Raw genomic sequence first — 21,279 nt, 5'->3', positions numbered from 1 at the left:
GTAGAAAATATGCAGAACATGTACGTGCATACAGGGCGACCTCAGTGACTGTTGTATCTTTACCCCGCCAACCACCGATCAAACTGCGGAGACGTCACACTCGGATGATACTCAATGGCGGTGGGAGCTCGCCGCCCTGGCATCTCCTCGAACAGGGCATTATCGTCATATACACGAAACGTACGCGGCCTGCACGCAGTCAACGCGGTGCCTTGAGTCGGGCACTGAACTATGAGCCATGGGTGGTTCATGCACTGCAAAATGATCAAATTCTTGTGCGAAAGGGTTCAGCTTGCTGAAGAAACCGATAAAACAGGTACGAAGTACCTAATCCCGGAATATGTGTTGATAAATGGAAACCAACACGAAGCAAGCGACTCAGTAACTAGTTCAGATAGCCTTTCTTGGGCAACCCATACGCGAAAATGTCTGTCTGTCTGTCTGTCTGTCTGTCTGTCTGTCTGTCTGTCTGTCTGTCTGTCTGTCGATACAGCCGCCTTGCAGGACCGCATAGCTTCCGCAACCTTGACCTTCGAGAACACTTTGCCCAGCATTCATGGCGTGATCTCCCACATGATGTTATCCTCGCCAGTTCACGTGCATTCGCACATGAAGGAGGGAGCAAAGACGCCGAGTTCGCGAAGCCGGTTGCCTCGGGTTCTCGAGCGTTCTAGCGCCGTCCACTTTAGGAGGGGCGTGAAATGCAGCGGACAAAACTATGCGGGCCTACCAGCCATTGAGAATTTTAAGCGGCAAGTTCGAAAATTCATGTGAGGTGCAACAGCCGGGTCTCCGAAGAAGCAAGAGGCGCCACCAGCTATGCTGTTTCTCCAACCTTGCACCAGTACTGGAAGCTGCGCGATTTTTTAACAGCGAAGCTGTTTTGTAAATCGTTATTTTTCGTGTCTGCAGTTAAAATACCAAGAAAAGGCCGAGCATACCCACTTCAAGGTATTGGCCAAGAATTCCGGGCATACCCGCTAAGGGATATTGCCCAAGATTGGCCAAAACGAGCATACGCACTAAGAGAAAGTGGCCATGATTGACCAAAAAACAAATCCAGCGTTCGCCGTAATCGTGGCAACACTTTCTCGGAACGACAAAGACCCTCCAAGGTCACGTCCAATGAAAAAAATGAAGGAAGCTCCCACTCAAAGCAACAATGATAAAGTAAAGGCCGTTGCGGCAGCGAAGAAGGAGCAAATCGGCTGCAATCGTGGACTTAAGCCTTCGTGATCGTCGCGAAGGTCGAGTACAGCTTCGCTCCCTTTAAGTCATCCCCTAACCTTAGTGTGAACTTCGCCTCCTGTCGTCGCATGACAAGAATGTAGCTAGCTGGCAAATCCTGCACGGGCCGATATCAACGCCTTCTCGTAATATATAGGTCATGATGATGATGATGACAATGATGAAGATGACGACGACGACGACGACGATGATGATATGATGATGATAAACAACTTCATTTGGTCCGGAAATACAAAGAGAGGGAAGGAAGACCCCAGAAATGCTTCCTCTGCTCCCTCCGCTACACCCACATCCCATTTTTTATAATTTTGTTTGGTTCAAGCGGGTCGGTGTCGCACTCCTTTCTCGTGTCGTGGTCTGGTGTGCCGGCGTACGTCGCGCCCGCTCCAGCCCCGGGCCCTTGTCGTCGGTCACCGCCGCGACACAACACGAGTGTAGCCGGATTGCCATCACAGGGCACTGCTATAGCGATCATAGCAGGTTCGGAGACCAGTACCACAGCGTCTACAATGGGTCTGAGGCGAGTGTCATCTTTTTTCTGCAGGCTCGCGTTCGGCGCGGCGTCTTTCATCCTGGAAGACAGGGTGGACGTTTCGGGACGGGGATTTAGCTTGTCCCATTCCGCGTCGAGAAAAATACTGCGCTCGCAAAAACGCGAAGTCTCGAGGCCGTTGATTGCCAAAGCGGGTTTATTGCCTAGCCGCTGCCACGGCGGAAACAAGGCGGTGGAACAAGCTGCTCGCTGTCGCGCCATGGACATAACTGAGCGCACCCGCGGCATTCGGAACAAAGCCAGTGTAGCAAGAGGGTAATAAATTGCCTCCAAGTGACTCCTAGGACAGGAAGCACGGCTGCTGAAATCAGCTGATCAAAACCTACTCATGCCAACCGCCGAAGCCGCATACCGGAGGAAGTGAAGAAAATGTCCCTCCACTCGCCAAATAAAAAAAAATTATGACTGCGCTCAAGAATCATCATCATCATCATCGTCGTCATTTCAACGAAACGAAGACGATGACCATGAGCGATGCAGCACGGCGGCCACCCCGCTACTGCCTCGCCTGTCCCATGGCGCCAAAATTTATTATTTGAAGCGCTGTAAACGCGCCTCTCACTGCGGGCAAAGTATTTTTGGGGTACCCTTGCACCACTATGGAACGGATTGGACAAATGTTCGCCGGTTGCACCAGTTGCTGCGGGAACTGCTTTCGAGAACCTTTGACATCGGAAAGCCTCGGGAATGCCTCAAGGTAGGCTGGTGAATACATTGGGATCACGCATGTGGCGAAAGCATTTTTTAGTTCATTGACGACCGTGGGAACCTCACCTAGTTTGGTGGAAACACTGATAATTACGTTTCATTAGTCATTCCTGGCTCCTCGCAAACCCACATTTCACTACATAGAAAGAGTCGGGGTGAACCGTTCCGTCGCTACTTTGTTGCCCGAAACGAGCGTCTGCGGCACCGCGTTTATCAGAACCGGCGACACTGGCGGGCCGACAGACGCGTAGACTTGGCAAGACGGTCATGAGTGTGTTATTCGTATTTAATGCTTGCGGCCGCAGCCTTGTTTTGATGACAACATGCTGATGGGCACTTTTGGCCACCAATAAAATTATAATAAGCATCGGTTAATGACCGAGAAACGACAAACGAGAAAACGAGTTTTCTATAAAGCCACATAGTAACTGGTTTTTCATCGTATTTATTACCTTAAATTATTTCTTTATATTCACTGATTGTAAATTGCGTCCCGCGGAGTGCTATAAGCCCTTTTTTTTCGCCCCATGCAATACTACGCTTCTCCTTTTACCTACTTGTGTCGCTTCCTGCTTAGGTGATTAAAGCCTGTTGCTTTTAAAGTTGGACTCTCGGACGCTGTGTGCTGGCATCAATAATACATGCTTGGTTACTTTGTTAAAATTGCAGGCATCAAATGATTGCTTTTAGTTCAATTTTTCGCGGCATCAGAAGTCTGGCTATAGAACGGGCCTGGCTATAGAACCTTTGTTTCGAACACCATTTCCTTTTCAGTTGTTCTACTGCTTGGCTCGAAATATCTGACGACAGTTGTTTCTTTTCCCTCCCAGAAAGTGATGTCTATACTTCCTCCATGCAACATCCATGCACATACGTTGGCATTTAGTGCGACGGCACTATGCCCGACCATGACCCTGTTTACCTGAACTGGTTCAAGCTTCATTCGTGAAGCCTGCCGTATTTCCCAGTTTATAACACGCCCGCGCAAACATTTATGCCCAGCAGAGGTGAGTGGGCAACGCGGGTGCTCATCGGGTCGACGTTAGGCCTGACGTCGTGCTCCAAGGTCTAGCGCCGATGAGCAGTGAGTATGGCGTTGATTAGGGTTACCAGGATTAGGCCTAGCCATACCGCATTATGTCTAACGTCAAACTTCCAAGTCTAAATTCGTCAACATCTGATTGCCGTCTGTTGGTACATGCACTAAGAAATCAATCCATCTCGGCTCAAAAACTAGAAAGGTGGACAACGGGAAATATATGCCCGTACTCTAAATCATGAGTGCGTACTCTAAAACGGGCCAAACTGTCCCATACCCAGAGAGTGGCACATACGGGGAGTGGAGTGTTAGACAACGCTTTTATAAGATGGAACGTGTTTCACACCCTAATCTAAGGTTGGCGCAGTGAAACCATGTTCCATTTCGTTTTTGTTTCGACGCAATATTTGCTTTTCGTATAGTAGGGTTTTCCGTGGCCCGTAAATAACAAGCAACTTTTCTTGCGTTTTTTTTTAAGCCAAGCTTTACTACTTTCGTCGAGCGATTTTGTGGAGGATGCGCAAATGACCTTTTCAACGGAGCCCCCCTCCCCCCCTTTCCGGCGACACACCCGTCCAAGCGCATCACATGGTTCGCCGAGTCCGCTGTTGGCGCCTGCGGGCGCCGACAGGCGTCGCCACCGCCGTTGCGGCCGAGGCAGCCAAACACCCCCGCAGCCTCCCATGCGTTCGGTGCTGGATCGTTTCGGGCAACGTAACTCGTCTAGCGCCCGGCGAAGATGACGCTGCGTTTGCCATTAATGAACCCCGCGTTCGCCCGGCCTCCTTCTGTGAGCGTTGCACGGAACCGAACGGCTATCAGGCGTGGTCGGCAATACAGCAAAATAAAAGGTTTAACCACGCGAAACCAAGACTCCACCAGACTAAGCCAAGCTTTTGCTTTTCATATGCACTGTTAGCTGAGCTAAGCAGTAGTCAATTTTTTTTCTTTTGCAACATACGTTACTTTGGGCTCCATTCATTCTGTAGGCTCATAGCTGAATAGCTGCATAGCTGTTTCATTTGAAGAAGTATTTCTTTACATTATATTCATTCGTAGCTGCGTAAATATTCGGCGATTTCTTTACATTCTCTTCAGTATGGTTACCTGAACTCCATTCACACATATCATTAATTTAATCACATTGTTTCGGTGAACTTCTTTCGTTTTTTTTATTTTTTTGCGTGGCGTCAAACTTACTTTCTCCCCCTAGGAGTTATGTATTTGATGCTCAGTTTAGCGACCTCTCGACCCGGCTTCATAGTTTTCATGGCGTCATTTTTAAATCTAAATTTTCATGTTCTCAGGTCTTCCGGAGAAACTATTGATATTACGCTATCTTTTACCCTGTTAAGTTGAATATTTACGGAATTTTTTTAGTACGAAAGTATCTTATGCCCGGGTACACTAAGGTCTGAGCGCCGTCATATCCGTCACGGAAATGACGTCGCTATAAAAAGTTCCATTTACGCGGCTGCACCCGAATTCAAGCCTCGACCTCCCTTGCCGCAACCGGAGGTACTCAGCGCACTGCCCACTGCGCAACGAATTCATGCGCAAGCAGGTATACGAACGCGCATTATATCTTTCCCACTACTTTCTTAATTCAGATGCCGTCTAGGAGAAGCTGCCATCTAGGAGAAGTGAAGCGTCTTCGGGTGCGTTCCAATTTACCGTTTAGACAGCTTCGTTGCCGTCTTCATGGACAGTACGCCATGTTAAGCCCCGTTCCAATCCGAACGAAGCAGTCAACGAAGACTGCTTCGAGGAGACAGCATCGAAGTCAGCAACGATGCAGGCTACCTTCCTGTCTAAACTGAAAAGCGACGCCAGCGCCACCTTTTTGCGTTTTTATGTTGAACCAAAAGCACTTGTTCTTTTAGTTAAATATTTAGTAAAATTTACTAGTGATACTTAACGTTTGTAATAACCACGGTAATATTAGTTACGAAACTTGCGGCTTGCTCAACTCAACATGTCTGCTACGACGCTGTCGTCTGCGCTGGTGTTGCGTTTGCGACCGCGGCGCCGTTCCAATTTCATTCCTTTAGACGTCTAGTTAGACGGCTTCGTGGACTGTCTACCAAGCTGTCTGCGAATTGGAACGCAGCATTCATGTGCGCGGGACGCGGATGAATTGAGGCACCATCCGCCACCTAATGCTTTCGATTTCGGTTTCGGTTCCGTTCCTTTCTCACGGTTTTCGACGGGCTGTGGTTTCAGTCGGATTTATGTAATGTTCCGGCGCGTTCAATACAGTGTCTAATGTTAATGCGTCTAACGGTGCCATACAGACGTAATATAAATATCGATGGGCAAGTTCATGTGGATGCACAATAAATTCTTCTGAAAGGCAGATTTCACTTTCGTGTTTTACCGATTCCTATGAAAGACGCATCAACATTTTCACACAGACGGGTGCGCTTTCTTCTCATGGCACGCGCAAAACATTAATGAAGGCCTGCTGCGTGTTGTTGTGATGATTAGAAGCAGGGGGGACTCCCGTTGCACTCCTCCAGCCCTGGTCGCCTTGACAAGCTCTAGAAAGCCTTGCCAGTGGGCTGTCATCGCGGCCCTGGCACGGCCAGCTGCGTTTTGGTTATTGCGACAGAAACGCAGTGAACTCACTTCCAGCACCGTCGATGTTATGGAAGCGGCACGTTGCACTCGCAGGGCGTTGCGAAGCCACCGCACCAACTGTGAACATATCGACATGTCACTGCGCCTTTAGGCTGGTCGCATTGGATTGGAGCAGGAGATTCCGGCGTACAAGTTCCTCTCTATCTCGCTCGGGGTTATTCTGGGGTACGAAGAAATTGACAGATCTCAAGCAGAGGCGGGTTGACGTAACACGATGCTTCCATCGAGGCATACTTGGGTTGAAATGAACTGGCGTATGACATTCTTTTTTGGCGTTGTTGTGCTTGGCGTAGTTGCTTATTATTAAGTACAGTCAGCTGTGATGAGTGCGTAGAGAAGTACAAGACGTAAGGAGAAACGTTCGACGTTCCCATCTCCCTCGTGATGAGGCCGCCAGCGCCAAGCGCAGAGAACATGATACACGCAGGAACTGGGGTTTCCTCAGTTGCACCCCACCCACCCCCGCAAGTCGCTGCGCCAGCTGATCCTTTGGGCGCCGTCCGAGATAACGAGCGTTATCTCGCGGAGGAAGCTTGCGCCTTTGTAGGTAAGATAAAGCCCAGCCACGCAAAATGCAATAAAGCAGCAGCAAAAACAGCAGCCTCCTCCAAACATGGCTGAAGAGACAATAAAAGCTTCGCTTTGAATGGAACAATGCACACGAAGGAAGCTGGAGGCAACACGGGGTAGCTGTTAGGTCACCCCCATCCTCTGCTCAGCGACAGAAGAGCAACTTCTGGAAAGCATGAGGCGCCGCTATTGTAGCGGCTTGGGTGTGCGGCCTTGTAAACGGCAGCGTGTCGCAGCGACCGCTGCGCTAGTTCGTCGCCCGCGTTTCAATCGCAGTCCTGTAAACAAGGCCTACAATTAAGGTTGTGGAAATTACGTTATAGTACTGTGTGTTCCCGATGGGTGCGGCGTCCTGTAAAGGAGCTAAAGGAGCACTGTCCCTATTTGTCGCTCGCCATACACGATTGCAGGACGGTGAGTCCGTTTGCGCGTCTCCACTTTGGACATTATTGCTTAAGAATTTTTTTACAAGGAAATAAGAAAATGGGCGAGTTTAGAAAAGATTAGCAACTTTTCAGAAAGCATTGTTGGGTGGAGAGTAAAGTCATCACAACGAACCGCTCCTTTGAGGCATACAGTCGGCAGCACTGAGGTACCATCCTTCTCAAAGAAAGAGGGCCCTTGTTCCTGTCTCTCCGCTACGATGGCGATGCCGATGATGGTAATATCTATGGAGTAAATGACGTGAAGTACACACGAAGAAATTCTTTCATGAAGCGAACTATAAAATCGCATTTTACAACAAAGCTCTGTCAAACGTATTCTGCGTCAAATAACGACCAAATTATGACGTCTTTACTGCCACTTCATCTATTCCCGCACCAGGGTGTCTTCCGGCGGCAAGAAAAAGAACGGAGGTGTGGACAAGGAGACCCTGTCCAAACTGGAAGCTGGCTTCAGGAAGCTGCAGGCGGCAAAAGACTGCAAGTCACTGCTGAAGAAGTATCTCACCCAGGAGGTCTTCGACAAGCTCAAGAACCGCAAGACAGCCATGGGTGCCACGCTGCTCGATGTCATCCAGTCCGGTAAGAACAGCGGGGTTGGGTGATGGCTCGTACTCCTTTCTAGCATCGAGCTCCGCTAAAATGCGACAATGGTGATGTACATCACACCCGTCATCATTGAAGGATAATTCCCCAAAAACTAACAGTTTTTGTTCCGTTTTCTATGCGCTAGACGGACCTTTATGAGGTGGCGTCACTTGACACTCCCAGGGTCGAAAGGAATAAAACAAGCAGCAAAAAATCGCGAAAAGGCACCCACCGTGTGAGGCGTCACATCCTCACAATAATGCATAATTGAAGAAATTAAGAAATTCAGTGTTTTAGTGATGAAATTGCACATATTTGGTAAAAAGTAAGTGAAAAGTTCCCGAATAAAGCCCGAGATTAGCCTAACTTACCTAATCACAAGCTGCCTATAAAAACAAAATAACCATTTTTTTTTCAATATAACCAATAACCAATTCTTCCAATTCTTGTAGAATTTCTTGTATCCTGCAAAGCACCAATTACCGTATTTACTGGATTTTAACACGCTCCTGATGCTTATGCGCAGATACTTTTCCGTAGCAAAAATTGAAAACTTAATTTTACGCCTATTGTACCCCGCAGGTGTAAGAGACATGGCACCACTACCTAGCAGAAGACATTTTATTCATGCAAGCAATCATGGCTGCAAAAACGTTTTCGCTTCGTAAAGTTGCTTATCGAGCTCCTGGCGGCATTAAAACTGAAGGACGGAACTTCGAAAATGTTTGTTATTTTAAGCGCCTTGGCCTTCATTATTTTAGGTGGCAAAACACGCCATTCTCTCATTCGCGGCTAATTTATTAATTCCTGTCTTGAAGTTCTCAAGAACGTCTGTTCTTAAGGCCGGTGAAGGCTTCCATGAAAATATGCCTCTACTTTGTCTACTTTCCCTTATGTCTCCTGGAGGCCCAGTGTGCATGATACTGCTCGATGAAGCAAGGGGCTAAAGGCCGGTTCACACTTGCGACTAAGCGACGCGATTTCTGTCGCGGCGACAAAAATTGGTCGAGACCGAGCGACAGAAATGACCGCTGGGCGACGAAAGCGACAGAAATCGCGTCACTTGGTCGCAAGTGTGAACTGGCCTTAAAGGGACTCTGCAACCCTTCCGATAAACGATTTCATTCTCCTTCGTGTCTGGAACCACTGCGAAAGCTATAGGTATCGCCAGCATGGAGCGGCACTGTGGTATTTGCTCGTCGTATCAGATACGCCTGCCATTTATGCTTTGTTTTTGTAGCTTTTATTTAAAAGTTTCTATAGAAAAGCGTTCATTGCTGCAGCTAAACGAAAACCGGTCAACACCCGCTAAATGGTCTTAGTGACGTAATTCGAGCCGAGAAATAACGTCAACACTAGCGCCACTAAATAAAGTCTTTTAGAGTATCGGCACTCTTTTCTCTCATTGTTATGTGCCGCCGGGATTTTCATTGGTCGGTCGGCACCACGTGATATTTCTTTACATATGGGCGCAGCCTTTTTGTTTCTGGGCTCCTCTTCACTCTCTCTGCTGCGCGGACGCTAGAGCGGTCGGTCACACTCTGCCCGTCAGAACCGGTGGTGGTTTCGTTGGAAGAGATGCCAACACTGCAAGCCAGAAGCAAAATGGCCCCCAGAATCTTTTTTGGGTGCACGAAGTGGTGGTACTCTTAAGCGTAGCTTATTTAGTGACGCTAGGCATCACCAGGAAAGACAGAAAAATCTCTTGAGCGAGTTTACAAGTTATCTGATGCATGGGCATAAAGCAGTCATTTTTGCTTGGCGGAGGTACTTTGCGCCCACCTAATCTAAGCACTGGGTGTGTTGGGTGACTACGTTCTGCAAGCATGTAAGATTTCAAAGAAGGTTGAAAAAAATGTTGCAGGGTCCCTTTAAGTGTAGCCGGAGAAATAGGCACAGCAGCTGGCTAAGGCATAGCCATTGAGGAATGGGTCCATTAAAGTTTACTCACGTGATTCTGACGGATAGTTGTGAATTTTGGCACTGATGCTGGCCGATTTGACGCCGATTTCGGTTTTGAGACCAATTGTAACGCACACACAAATTAGATGGCTACTTTGAACAACAAAAAAGAAATCGCGGGCCATCTCCAGTAACGTGAAAGCTTAGGAGGGGCGAAGCAGGCAGTGTATAAGTGTAATCGTGGCGCCTTTGCGTTTTTGACCAAGATGATGAATTTGTGGGGGGTAGAGGTATACAGCCCTGCTGTAAAATTCCTTGTGTTTGAATCTGGAAGCGTTCTAGCGCGAGAAGTTGGAAAACGAGCGTCCCTGTGTGTTCGCTGAATGCGCGTTTTTGCGCAAGGAGATGAGTTGAGATGAGTTTATTTATTTCCCTGTAACTGGTGTGGTTTACCCAGTATAAGCTGCCTTAGCAGCTTGACAAAGCCCTGGAAACCACATACAAGGCAGTAGCAGCAAGCACAGAAAAGTGTAATGAAATTCCGATTACTTATTCACGTAGAGTAACAGAAGAAGCATATCATACAAACTTTAAGAAAGTACCACAGACAATGAAGCATAAGATATGTACTTTAACAAAATGTGCAAAGATAACAGTGCATTCGTTTTCGAACGCAAGGCGTTGGAAAACGGACGTCCCGGTGTGTTCTTTTTGCACGCGTTAGCGCGAGGCGTTGGAAAACGGGTGTCCAGGTGTATTCTCGCAGTACGCGTTACGTTCTAGCGCGAGGCATTGGAAAACGAGTGTCCCGGTGTTTTAGTACCGTGACTACATGAAACGACTATGACGACAGGAGACGCCGACAGTCCGAGCCCCTAAGGGGCATCGCCCCTAAATGGGCTAACGTTAGAATCGTGCAAATGCGATAGCCCTAGAGCACATTTGACTAAATCGCAGGCGTTGAGAACCTGGACAGCGGCGTGGGCGTGTACGCCCCGGATGCGGAATCGTATCGGACGTTTGCCGAGCTCTTCGACCCGGTTATCGACGACTACCACAAGGGCTTCAAGCGCACCGACCGGCATCCGCCCACCGACTTCGGAGACCTCAGCACGTTCAAGAACGTCGACCCGTCCAACGAATTCGTCGTATCCACCCGCATCAGATGCGCGCGTTCTCTCGAGGTGAGCGCGGACGAATTAAAGGGACCCTGCAGCACGCTTTAAGAAGTACAGATACAGTCATGTCTCGTTCATATGGACCCTGTTAATATTGACAACCCGAAATATGGACGAAATTTTCGCGACCGGTCTCTCGCCATGCTATTCTGCTCCGTTAATATAGAAACCTGCAGTCTGGACTATGGACGGCTATTTTGGGGACGAAACGGGTAAATAGACGCGTTTTTTTCCCGTCATTAGGGACACGGGTCCACAAAGCAAAAAACATAAAAGATTACTGGTTACCCCCGAGGCCCCAACGCGCACCAGGAATTCACTTTTGCCGAAGCATGCAAAGCTGAAGCACGCATTTATCTCGGAACGCTGTTCCTTCTAGTACCATCGAATGAGTTCGAGAACATTCGTGATCGGTGTAGTGACGACAGGGTGACACCCTTTCTCCATCAGACGAGATTTCCCAGCAGGCCATACGCCGGAAAGTGCAAGTCCTGAGGCTCAAGATAGCAGGACGGTCATATATGGTTCGTAGCAATATTCGCTGCGCATAAAAGGCAAGGCTTCTCTGATCAGCGTAACCGCACTAAAACAAACTTTGTCACTCGCATCGCTCGCTTCACGTCGCATAACTTCTCGTGTATGCCTCCTTCACACTTTCTATTACTTTAGCAGATCGGGACATCCTCTCCTAAAATGCCCATTAAGAACATCATCTCGCCTGTCCCATACGCACCCTTTGATGACCGTAAAATGCCGGACGGCGGCGATGGGCAGCTCATTTTTCCCCCATGCCATAACAGTTTGGAATGCACTACCAGATAACATTGTTTCTTGCAGAGACCGCAAAATATTTCGCGATAAACTAACCCGTTTTCAAAATACAAATGATACGTCCTAACAGCCCATTTACCTGTTGCATTTATAGTTGTGTGTTTACTGTGTTCGCAGAATTGATCGCCTATAATGTATTTTCATGTGTTGTTATGCGTGTTATTTTAGTTTTTTTCTTTCTTTATTTCTTGTAATCAGTGTGTACCTTCATATTGTTACCTTGTTATGAAACTTCCGACTTCGATGTACGCCCCTCCTTATGTAATGCCTTCGGGCCCTTAAGGTTGAATAAATGAAATGAAATGAAATGAAATGAAATCAGTTCGGTGGAGGCAATCGCTGGTGTTAAGTGTAAACGAACGGAGGAAGGTCCTATGTTTCCTTAAACGATTCTTCCTGAAACGAGCTTTACTTAAACGAATATTCGTTAATGTTTGTGTTTTTTACCTCTATTTGTTATTATGGACGCCTCACATTGGACAAGTTTTCTGGGGAACGGAGGCGTCCATATTAACCAGACATGACTGTATGGAACTTACTAATTGATGACCCACAGTCTAACAAACCATCGTGCACGAATGCTAAAACTTGTAAAACTATTTATGCATGACAGCCCAGTTCGCTTATTTTAGATAAATATGTCCCTTCGATACTGAAATAAAAAAAAAACTATCGCATGGAAGGCCGCTAGCGACCTCAAATGAAAATTAGATATGCGAAAATAGATTTCTCGTTTTTTTTATTTCAGTAAAGATGGGCTGCGTTTCTAAAGAAACCAACTAGGCCGTTGAAACATTTAGATGAATTTGCAAAACATTTCGTATTGGTGTATGATGGTTTTCAAGCCCTCGGGTCATGAGTTAGCAAGTCCCATAAGAACGTGATTAGGTGAGTGCTACCTAAACTGCCAAGAATGTGTGAGGCAAATTTCACACGTCAACGTGAAGCAACAAGGTCGCAGATCCCTGGGAAAAGTGCGGGAAACCCAACCGCAGTCTCTTCAGCTTCCCTCTTTATGCACCGCCTTAATTACGTTTTTACAGTGGTGAATGTCCTATTGGCTGTTGCGTGTCAACGTCACGCTTTAAATCTCGCATTGTCGGTGACGGTGCGCCGCCGTCAACGCTGTGCAGCAATTTCTTCTATGTCTGAACTTATAGGTACAGTTTTGTTTGTGTGTGCGTTTAGTGTGCACGCGGAGTTGTAGTGACGAAGTCAATTCTTTACTTTCAACCATGCCACTCGACAACAAGCGTCTGTTGCTTCAAAAACGCGCTACGAGCCTGAGCGCTTGCTTGCGAACAGGCACCAATGCCTGCTTAGTCACCAAGCACGCCGCTTTTCCACGTCGCGGAAAAAGCGATAAAATTCCCAGGCCTGTGACATGTCGAAGACCTCCTAAAGAGAATGTCACGAGCTGCCCCCTTCTCCGGGAGAAAGCGCACAGCCTTCGTCGCATAGAGTTTCTTAGTAAGTTGTAAGAAACTCTATGCTTCGTCGCCTAACTCCGGATATAGTGATGGATATATATTGCTTGCGGGAGGAGATTGCTTGGGACAATACACTCTGCCCAAAATACATTCCTAATAGTCAGTTATAAGTGCTGCAGGGTCCATTTAAGGTCTCGAGGCTAAGGTCACGTCGGACGGCTCTCACAGCCCCGTGTGCACTGCTGAAGGGTGGGGTTGGATGTCTGGCCCCCACAACTGCATCACGATGTTCAGAGAGCGGAGAGAGACGTCTTCTTAGAATGCGACTTTATTGAAACGTGCTAGAAACGGGGTGAGGTGCGGAGCCACTAGGGCATGTGACAGCTCTTGAATAGTATAATGAAATGACGATGAATAGCGCCGTCTTCTACAAGGGGTGAAGAATAAAGAAGTCACAAGATCGGTATTTCTGATAAGCTGCCATAGCATTGGCGAGCGTATTCATGAACGCTGTTTCTAGTGCTATAAATATACAGCACATACTATACACTGTGCCTGTTCCTAATTGTGGTATTTATTTATGAAAACAGACATTTATGAATAAGGGGCGAAAGTTAAATACATCCCGTTCTTGACGTTAGCTCAAGCTCACCTGCCTTGGAGGCCACTAGTAAACAGTGAGGAACACTGTAATTTATATAATTAGCTATAAATAATCAATTAGCTTACTAATTACAGGTTTTGGGTACATGTCTGGGTAAGATAATTACAAATAGTAATAGGCAAAGGTATAGCACAACAGAGAAAAATCTCGATTTTCTATTGTAGTTGAACGTGTCTGTCTTCAAAGGCCGCACCAAGCACAATCAGCGAGAACGCCGTTTCGCGCATCCGACGGCAATGAGTACAACAAAACCCCCTGGGCTTCATCACCGACACAGCGCGGTTTCATAGTGGTTCCTGGATTCATAATGGTCCACTGACGAAATATTCGGAACGCAACAAGCGGAGTCGGCATGCGAGCCCGACTGGCGCGCCGTGTGGTGTCTCGGCTTTAAGTGAAGTGAATACGTAACGTTTTATTGCCCGAAAAATAATTTGGTGGAACAAGAGCACGAAACAAATATTTGATAAAAATTTTAATAAAACTTGAACGAGTTTTTCAAGAGTACATACAGATGCACGAGGGAAAGATATTTCCAGATATAATATTGCATCTCCTAAAAGTGTACTAGCCCTTCGACTTGTAAGTTTCAAGTCCAAGTATTGTTGCTTATACACTATGGGCTGTCCAGACGTGGGCTGGAAGACTTATGCCGCAGTCTTCTAACACATTTAACATGGCATGCACCTCATGCGCGAAATTCCCGACGAAACTTCAGATGTCATCCACATAGCAGAAAGTATCGAGCCGCAATAAACAAGGAAAAATAATTGACTCCAATCTACGCAGTGAAGGTGGTTGGAAAGCAAAGCTTTAAACACAATTGTCCAAGCGACGTCACTTGAATTCACACACGTGGCTCTACAAAGAGCGTAACAGAGATAGCGGTGGAAGGCGCCGCCACTGCAGACCGGCCATGAGTCGGAAGTGAGAGAAGACGCAGGGGAGCGTCTTTCGAAGGGGGAGACATGTGAACTTTAGGGATTACCATTTATACAAATTTAAACTAAGTTTAGTAAGTTTGAGAATTGAAAAAAAAGCTGAGGGAACTTTTATATTCGCTATTGATCACAACCAGTTGCTCCTTTCTCCTTTCGTAATACTTGTTAAAACACAACCGAATTGGTATTCACCAATTTACAAAACGGAATCCCAATCGTGGCAAGCAGCGCGCAAAAGGTAGCGTTGCTCTTGCGGCCAGATGTCTGTATATGGTCTCTGCATTTTGTTTTCCTGCCATGCAAACCAATCCTTAACGTATCTTTGCCATACGGCCACTTAATTCCGTCGGGTCTGAATTACGCAGGAGGTGCTGTCAAACAAGTTGATGTGTGAAGGAAGCGCGCAATAGACGCTAAGCACGCCAGAACAGGCCAAAAACAACCGTCTCTAAAGCAGACGACAAATCCGTCCCTCCGACGCTCCCGCCGATGCGAGCAGGCCGCTGCGCGTGGGGGACGCTGTAGATGACGCCTTATCGCAGCGTCATCTACACTGGGCTCCGGGAGTGAAAACCGCACTCCCTATCCTCATCCGCGTTCGGAGTTCTTTTCCCGCACGCCACGAAGGAATCGTTGGCTGGCAGAGGTGGAAAGCTTTGCTTTAAAATCGAACCTCTCTATTTGTGGGCGACAGAATGAACTGGGCGTTGAGAGGATTGTCACGATGTCTGATGAGAATGCCCTTAAGGTGAATCCTGAAAATATCACTTGTGTTTGGTTCTCCAGGAACCATGACGTGAGGCCGTATCTTGATCTTATTCCGAATGGTGTAGCCATTGTGTTAAAACGGAACATAATTTTTTTGTTGTGCTAAACAATAAGCTTACGTTTATTGTGCACATCAACTAAAGAATAAAGGCACCAGGGCATTGAATACACGAAATGTCTTCACCCACCGGTCATATGGAGCAGATAAAACGTGCCTTGTGCGTCCTTAGAGCTTGGTGAGATGGCGCCTGGGCTATGGCAGTATCGTATGTGGATCCGTCACTAAAACAGCTGTAAAATGTTAAATCCAGTTTTCCACTTTTGGAACCCGCCTTGCATCCGAAGCGTTTCGGACAAGCCCCATCCAAAGCATGCACGTTGAGTTCGAGGAGTGGTACTTAAAGCACCGGCGCACAGATAAATCAATAATGTATTCGCTTAAGTGGCATCGTAAACTCATCATTCGTGAAATTCTATCATCGCGGAAAAGTCGGCCAGTAATCTTTTTTCAACCGTCCATCCATCACCACGCCCTTCACCCCGCGAAAGAACGCATACGTAAAGGAACTCTGGGTCTCATTAAACGAAATATACAAGACGGCTCCCACCGACCTTTTCGTTTCTTGTCGCTCCTGTGTTCATTGTGTTGTGGTGTATCTTTTAAACAAATCGAAAAAGAAACGCAGCGAAAGAACTTCTTTTACAGCATTTTCTACACTTACAACACACCTACTCACACACCCGATTTTACAGAGACGCCTCAAAGTCCGCTTCTGCTATCTCATGCGCTACACATGGCACTAACTTTACTAGCTGAGGACACAGAATGCGAACAATTGGTTACAGCAGAAGTTCACGGCATTTCATTTACAGTAGAGCACAGCACAGAAACGAACACGCAGCAGTCTGTTAAATTTAGACTCTCTCAATGCCGTCATGGCATTAGAGTTGAAAATACCAAGCAAAACCCTGTCTTAAACTGGGTAATTATCAAAACAATGTCGGCCTATGCTTCGAACATGATGATAATAGTGTGCTGGGTGCTAGGGCCAAGCACATTTTGGGGAAACAAAATTGCCGTCCAGTTTGCTGCGGCAGCTGCACTTCGCACTGGCGTGGGCAAACGTCCTCTGCCGTGTCTGCACATGAAACCGGTTATACGACGGAGACTCCGCAAATTATGGCGGGAGAGATGAAAGAATCACATAACAAACTACACATATAAAACCGGACAGTACAATACGTCACTACAAAACACGACTGATTCAGGGCAGTATCCATTTGCAGACTGCGAATAGACCACACTTACGCTGCGTACACTAATCTTTTGAATGGCACACTACATCCAGTTGGCCACAAGTGTGGGGAACGCCTCGCCATGCTCCGCGTGTTGATTGAATGCACGTGCTACAATGACGCCAGAAAGTGACACTTCACTAGAATCTACACATACAACATTCTGCTACGCCCATCACTATTTAAGGAAATAAACTAATGCTTACAAACTAGTGTATTGAAATTATCTTCCACACTTGCGATTCCTAAAACTCATCTCTACAGCGCGTGACCTTAGACCGTCTTATCTTTAAAGAAAGTCCGATTATCTCTTTGTACGCACAGGGCAGCGCAGCACGCTCTATGGTTCCAGGCGTTATCACATCTCAGCCATAGTCCTTTCACCCGCCATAATAAGCACCTGAATTTTTTAGTCTGCTGCTCTCTACAGCCATATATAGTTTTTTTAACAAAGTAGCATACTCATATCATACATATTTCAAACACCAAACCTTGACATTGAAGGACCACTTAATATAGTATTGACGCTCTTTAGTCATAGATACCCTTGTACCAATAAACACGAACATACTACTACTACGAAACATCTGCCGCGACTTCGTTCCACGCAAACACCGACTCTCCCATAACATAACAAAAAATGCGGCAAGACAGAATTATGTAACTCGGCTTTTTAGGGCGATGATACAGAAAAACTATGCAAAGGTCGACAAAGGTGTGCTTTCTTCATACATCAAGTTAATGGCGAATTCCATTGGGAGAACAGGAGCAAGTGGAGCGAGCAGCCAGAGCAGCACACGGGAGTAACGGGGACGTGTGCTTTCGTTCGGCGAATGAAACATTCGCGCTGCTCCGGGATCAGTGAAAAGAGGGAGAGGGCGCGATGTCAAGAGTCATGTGACCAAACTTTTCCCGCTCTCGCTTCCCGGAGCATTTCGCACGCTCGTGTTGTCCGCACGCTGTTCCTCGCCAGTTTTGCCAGAAACGTGCCGGTGGTTTTGTGTCTGCCTTCCGCATGGCGACGAATGAAGCCCAGCGGATGTTCATGTCCATGATAGGGTCACCATCGTATCTCCCAAAAATTAGCTGCGAACCATAACAGCATCCGCCGTCTTTTCCAGGTACGACTCTACCTTCGGTCGCTGCTCCGGCAGGGTGAACAGGTGCTCGAACATAAACTCACTCAATGTCAAATCGTCGTCGTCGTCGCTGCTGCTGCGGCTGTCCGATGATGAGTTTGCGCTTGAATCTGTGGTGCTTTCATCATCTAAAAGTAGCAGCATCGTCCAGACGGCCGCGCTTAGCTGCTGCCGTACGCACTGAGCGGCTATCGCGGCTGCTGTATTCCGCCATTTTCCTCCGCCACCCGGGGATAAAACCAGAAATGACGTAAAAGAGGTCATGTGACTTCCTCGGCGTTCCCTGTTACTCCGCCGCTGGCGACGGAGCACCGAGAACTGCTCTCGGCTGCTCTCGGCGCCAAAAAAGTGCTCCTCCTCGACCAATGAAACACAACGCCCCTGTTCCTGCCCGACCACTGGAAGACGCCAGAACTCGCGAGAGCACTTTGGGTGCAGTTAGAAGTGCTCCTGTTCGCCCAATGGAAAGCGCTATAAGAAACGCCTGCTCCATCAAACATAGTGCCCCAGTAGGTGTTGTGAATGTGTTACCGCCATCCTGCGGTAGCACATTTGTCGACCATGGCGATATATTAACACTAGTCTTGCGGAACACTGGCGACCGTTACTCAGAAATCCGAACTCGCATTTGGCACAACAGACCGACAAACACACGGAAGGACGGACGGACGGACGGGCGGACGGATGGGCGGGCAAACAATAGACAGACAGACCGACAGACAGACAGACAGACAGACAAACAGACAGACAGACAGCTATTCCGGCGCTTAGACGGTTGAAATAAGACTTTCATTAAAACAGTCCAGAAAAAACAGCTTCTGTTCTTGTTGCGCTTCAAACGTAACACCAAAGCCACTGCGCGAGGGACTTTCAGCAGCGCCATCTGGCCATTCTCTGCAGGGCTACCCGTTCAACCCGTGCCTGACCGAGTCGCAGTACAAGGAGATGGAGCGGAAAGTGACGGCCGCACTGCGCTCCCTTGACGGCGAACTGAGCGGCACGTACTACCCTCTCAAGGGCATGCAAAAGGATGTCCAGCAGCAGCTCATCGACGACCACTTCCTCTTCAAGGAAGGGGACCGCTTCCTGCAAGCGGCCAACTCGTGTCGCTTCTGGCCCACGGGCAGGGGCATCTTCCACAACGACGCCAAGACTTTCCTGGTGTGGGTGAACGAGGAGGACCACCTGCGCATCATCTCCATGCAGAAGGGCGGCAACATCAGGGAGGCCAGTAGACCAACTCCTTTCCTTGTTTTTGCCTATTGTTTCGCGAGCAACGGATGGCTCACCTCGACAAAAAAAACTTTACCCCCTCTTTCTAAAGACTGTCGAGAGAAGAGCCAAAGCTTTCTCACAACTAAGCTCCATTAAAAGTGCGGTAAAACCTTCGCTAAAAGTGCGTTCATCCTGTGCTGAAAGTGCGTCTAGTGTTCCTTGAAACCTTCAAAAATATGAATTGCAAACGAAGAAAAAACCCATACGAGAATTTCGGCGTACTAAGTAAACGCCTCTAGTAGCGATTTTAGCGTATACCGATACGTGGTTTATGAGGTAAAGGTATACTGTTGTACTCTGTCTACATGATCAATGCGTGTATAGTTGCAACTAGACCCGCTCCTTTCTCGTGATTTTCAGGTAATTGTTTTGACACCATGAAGGCCCGGTCTCACGCGAGCGCCGTTTGTCCGGAGATCTTATCAGAGCTCCTCGGCCGACCGAACGGTCTACGGGGAAATGCGTTAGTTTTTTTACATGACGCTGTCGGTCCAACTCTGAAAGCTTTTTCATTAAAATGTAACCCGTCGCTCGGGAAGCGATTGCTATAATGAGAACTCAAGGCCACGCTCCTTGGACACTCCCGCTACCCGCTTTTCAGCGGGAAATGTACTGGGAAACGACTGTAGTCCTGAGTAGGTGCAACAGAGGAAGGAGCTTGAATTATGTCGACACTGGTGTACAAAGAAAATAGGGACAGGCAGCCACCTCTGAAGCGAGCAAATAGGACCAGTGTGACGCTTAGAACGTAAAGCAAGGTTTGCAGGCTATCCGAGGAGCGGACGAGAACCGTCGCGTTGCGGGCTTCTAACGCCGGAGCAAAGCGTGCTCGGCCGGAGCCTGAAGTTCGCGAGAGAGGGGGTTGAGACGATCACGCATTCTTGAAAATCCGCCAATCGGTCTTCAGTATCCTTTCAAGTGAAGAGCACTTTAGTTTCCCACCTTGTCATTGCTGCTCGTTCGCTGTCACGATTTCCAGCTACCGCCGCAATCAGGTGAAGCAGCGACATAAGGGACCCGGCGCAACACAGACGCTTCGAAAAACGAGCGGCTTATATAGTTGTAGTGTCGCGTCCGCAACGGCCCCGAAGGGCGAAGCAGGAAACGCACGCTCGAATCGAAGAGTCAAGCCAAAGAGAGTAATTTATTCAGTGACATCAAATATATACACTGGCTCACGTCACAGGTTAGCCCCCTGGTGGTAGAGCCCTTTGACATCGAAACCGAAACCGAAACTCCGGATACTACAATAGTCATAACCGCTGGAAACTCCTGAACCGCCGGCACTTGTCATACATATCCCCATTATTTAGCGGAAAGAAAACTGCGGGTACAATGGGGAAAAATCTGTGGAAATAACCGGAAGCCACCGCGTTCAATTAGTTAGGAAGGCTCGTTGGGTTGATTTTCACGATAGTAAGCGTAAAAAAGTGCACGCAGAAGATACGCGTTTAAAACTGCGCGGCAAGGCTGGGGCATGTGTGATTTGAAAGCAAGCACAAAAAGAACATAACTCCCGCTCGTGCTGTTCCAGGCAGAAGGCGCGCTAGCCGAAAGGCGGGAAATTTGAATTGCGTTGGACAAACCTCTGTTAAATTCATCAACAAAAGAGTGAGACAGGGAGGGGGAAGCGCGTCATAGGTGGTAGCAATGAGTGGATAATGGCGCCACAGACTCTCTGGCGAATCACTGCTCTGCACTTTCGTGAGTTTCCACGTCGAGTGGAACTACTTAAATTTTCGTCATTTATCACAGTTTCAAAGTCCAAGGCAATGAAAGAAGGAGTGGAGTAACACGACATATGTGAGCAAGTAACAGAGGAGGAGTTAAATAACGGTTTTAAATGACGGTATTGAAAGTGTTCGTACCACGGATACATATATGCTGGCTGGCAGGTTAGGTCTTTCATAGCTTACTTTATACCATTAATACAGAGCAAGCCACATCACTAGTTTAGCAAATGTCATCCTTGGTACAAACACTAAAACACCATAATGTTAGACGATTGAAATGCCGGTTTCAATATTGAGTGGCTTCGAATTAGAAAATATGCGATCAGAAGCAGT

The 21,279-nt window shown here is 47.6% G+C and overlaps 1 pseudogene; it reads left to right on the top strand.

Annotated features, from left to right (window-relative positions):
• The first annotated feature begins 238 nt into the window (after nt 1–238).
• Nucleotides 239–21,279, top strand: part of LOC144175868 (arginine kinase-like) — a 36,469-nt pseudogene continuing 15,428 nt past the window's right edge.

The sequence above is a fragment of the Haemaphysalis longicornis genome, unplaced genomic scaffold (assembly GCF_048455015.1).
Source record: "Haemaphysalis longicornis isolate Haplotype H1 unplaced genomic scaffold, Haemaphysalis longicornis Haplotype H1 scaffold_3, whole genome shotgun sequence".
NCBI lineage: Eukaryota > Metazoa > Arthropoda > Arachnida > Ixodida > Ixodidae > Haemaphysalis > Haemaphysalis longicornis.
Note: the sequence above shows the minus strand (reverse complement) of the source record. Positions and strands in the feature narration are given on the sequence as shown.